The sequence below is a fragment of the Pezoporus occidentalis genome, unplaced genomic scaffold (assembly GCF_034315485.1).
Source record: "Pezoporus occidentalis ecotype Australia unplaced genomic scaffold, CSIRO_AGI_Poc_V1 ctg68, whole genome shotgun sequence".
Taxonomy (NCBI): Eukaryota; Metazoa; Chordata; class Aves; order Psittaciformes; family Psittacidae; genus Pezoporus; species Pezoporus occidentalis.
This window is the reverse complement of record NW_026916030.1, coordinates 2,852,286-2,856,192: the sequence shown is the minus strand read 5'-3', so window position 1 is coordinate 2,856,192 and position 3,907 is coordinate 2,852,286.

Sequence of the window (3,907 nt, the reverse complement as noted above, 5' to 3'; positions counted from 1 at the left end):
AATGGATATAAAAGCTTTTTGAGCTACATGTAAGGGATCTATGCATGTGAACAAATGACGGCAGGTCTGTGGTCAGCAGGGTTAAATCCACGAGACAACAGTCTGCACTCCAGCAGAGAGCGTGCAGGGGATCTACAGCTGAAAAGGCTGGAACTGTCTGTCTGTAAGCAATGATAAATAAAGCGTACTTCTGCCTCAGAGGATTTCATCGGATGGTTCACAAACTCTCGGAACCTCTGGGTGCAGGAGATGAAGTGTCTTTGGGGACTTGGTCCGGGCAATGCCATCTGTTCACCCTCGTGTCTGTCACAGGGTGACAGACCTGGCCTTTCAGAAATTGTTCTTCCCTGTGTTCCCAGAATCCTTGCCCAGCCTAGCCTGGCATCAGCTTCTTCCTCGATCACAGCCTGCAAAGCCATATTGCAGAGGATCTCTTTTGTCAGTCTTCATTTCAGGACAGCAAAAAATGACTGATCAAACACGTGGAAATGATGTGAGAAGGCAAATGAAATAGTTGCTGGAGAAACAGTTTCTGTAGGCTGTTACTTTTTCTTTTATTCCCATAGGTGCTGGGCTGAGCTCTGCAGGGACACAACAGGTTTCTCTCTTTAATGAAAAGCTTCATTATTTCTTTTTTCCTAGAGGTTGTTGCAAAACTTTAACTTCCTGTGAAGTGCTGGCTTTCACAAACTACCAAACTGATACCGTGGCATGTAAACAAGCTGTGTAAATGCCTAGGCAGAGCCATGCCATAGCGCTATTATCATTTAAACCACAACAGCACACTAAATGATATTGCAAGGTCGGAATTCACTGTCAGCAGCTTGCATATTTGAAGTACTGTGCTTTGCTCAAAACAAACCCCCCAAAATATTTACTGACCTTTGTTGCTACAAAAATCCAGTTGTTCGGCCAGAAAGAGCTGCTAACATCCCATGAATCTGGTCAGAAAGCTATTAAATGTCCAGGATAGCTTTCTATGGAAATAGCTTTCTATTTCTTTTTGAAAAGAAAATTGTCAAATTGATAAATGTCATTCATGGCCCTGATCCAGCACAGCTCCATTTTTACCAGGCTGAACAGTGAGAGGGAGCACATGGTAAATTAGTAGAAAAGGTGAGGGGGGAGAGTACAATTGTAGCAGAAATGGTAGTAATATAAATTTCTATCTATTAGGCCGGGCAGAATTTGCTGCTTCAGTGGAAATAATTTGAGAGGCTGGGTTCTAACTTCCTCAATATGGAGAACTTGTGCGCTGGGTGAACTCATTGTGTGCCTGCTCACTGCTGCCTGTGGCCGGACAAAACCCGGACGTGACTCTATGGCAGCTCAAATCACCTTTCAGCTGCACATCACTCCACGTAAAGAGTGAAGGCTCTCTATGAAACAGTCAAAAGTGCAACTAAACCCAGCTGACAATTCAGCCTTTTCTATAACAGCAATTTCACGGCTGATGTTTTTTTAACTGCAGATAGTAATATATGATGACTGATGCAACTCAATACTTCCTCCCATTCCTGGCACAAAGCCTAAAGTTTGGTAAAAGAACCTAAAAATGACTCTGTACACCCTGAGTGCTAAAAAGACTAACTTTGGATGGAGTTTCCAAACTAAGAAATGCGAGCAAAATGAGACATGGATCTTGACTGTGGTTATAAATTATTACAGTTAATTCAAATATCCATTCTGAGTTTCTCTGCTGCTCCCCAGGAGGTCAGCTTGCTTACTGAACATCTTTAAGGAAGTCGATGGGGTCCATCAAGCACATGGAGACTGTGAAGATGCCTTCCAGCAGCAGAATGAGGGGTGGACACTTGCGCACAGACCACTCTGCTCTTAGGTGCAGCAGCCTTTCTTCCCCCAGAGACTTTTCAAATTGCTGATAACTCATCAAATGTCATGAAAGAGTCAAACTTGATTCTTCACTTCCCACGTCACCTTAAGCATCCCAGCTAAAGCCTGCAATGAATTAAAGACCATCACCCCACTAAGAGGAGTGAAAACATGGGCACTCCTAGTCCAGCTGCTTTGCTGCATGTCTTCATACCCACAGCAGCTCCTGTGTGTCAAAAACATGCCCTCTTTATTCCCTCTTTGTATCCTAAGGTACTCTTAAATCACTTCTTTTATTCACTGTAAATCAAGAATCTAATATTTAATCTTTTGCTTCTCTTGAATTAAAATGGTGGCAGACAAGGATCCGTATCACCCCTGTTGCTTACAGGGTAGTGATGTATGGTACTGGAGGCTCTGAGCAGCCTGAAATGCAGTGTATGGGAGGGTGCGGACAGTGTTTGTGGTTTGCTATACTTAGCTTTTCAAGCAAAGATACTGCAGACTCAGGCAAAATCATTTAAAGTATAGGATTACACAGAGTTCCAATCAAGGCACAAGCAGGACAAGACAAAAAAGGACTTGAAGGTCTGGGAAGGGAAATGTAATATTATAACCCTGGAAAGCAGAAATGCAGATAGCTAGCAACTGCATAATTATGTGCACCAAAGAGTGGATACAGAAGCGTTTCACACACATCCACTCTGGCTGCTAATGTGCACTGGACATGTTGCACTTAATTTCACCTGCAGTCTTTGCAAATGTAGGTAAAATTGATGTCATAAATGCATAGGCTGTTCATTACACAGATCCTTATTTTAGCTATGGATAAATTAATTGCTACCATGAATGGTTTAAATCCTTCTTATTCAGGGGGGATAAATCCTGCAGAGGTAAGAAGGAACTCCGCCAAAGCCTTCAGCTGGTTGGAGGACTCACACTGTAGAAGCTGTGGACAGTCAAACTGTGGAAGGTAAATGAGAAGGGTTTGGCAGCGGCAGAATGAAAACTGGACATAAGCAGGAGGGTTTAAACTGTGTGGCAGGAAGATGATCTACCCTTCATTAAAGTAAATGAGCCTATTGTCGGCAGTTCATGATGTGCTCTGGGGAAGAACCTGGGTTAAAAAGATGGAAAGGAAAGGGGAAAAAACCCTGAAAATACCTAGGCTTATCTCTTCACACTATAGTTGATGTTATGACCCTTTCCAATGGCAACTGAGATCAGATTTCATTTTAAGGAACAGCAGCAGAGCTGTGTCATTAGTCCTGGCTTCCTGAAGTAAACAAAAAATAAATGAAAAATTCATTAATCCTGTACTTGCAATTAAACTCTCTCCTTCCAAGCAGTATTAAGTCACTGTGAAGACCATAAGCACGTACACATGGAACTTCCTTTAGTCACTTGGATATCTCTGCTATCATCGTGCCTCAATATGAAGCCTGACTCTTATTTGATTTGTGTTTTTTTATTCCTTTTGCTTTAGATGAAGATTATTATCTTCTGTCTAAGCTTTAGTCTTTACATTCCAATAAACAACTGTTACAGGAAAGTGCTCTAAATATGCTGGGTTTTTTAACAGCGAGGAAGAGAACATAGTTTGGAAACTGCAATATTCTGGAGGCACTTTCTCCATCCATTGTATATTTCCTAAATTGACTTTTGCTTCCCGGGCAGGCATTCAGCTTCTTCATTAGTATAACGATCCTTACTCTTCTCTTCCCAAACTTTGATAATTTGAACAAAAAATAAGTTTTACACAATGTAGCTATTAATAGCGTCAATACATTTTGCATTTCGATTGCCTTACAGTAATGCTTACATCACTTACAGCAACGCTATCCCTCTCTACTGTGGATCAAAATGTTCAGCATTCTTTAACTCAAATATCCTTTCTCTTTGCTTGACAAGAACCATCCTGTGTGCTGTTGAGTACCAAGATGACTTGCAAGTTTTTCTAGTGTGTAATCCCCTTTTATATTCTGTATTATGTACGTACTCAAAGACAAAATATCTGCATTCTCTTAAATAAACTAGGTAAAATGTATTTCAAAAAGCTTCTTGAGTCAAAAAG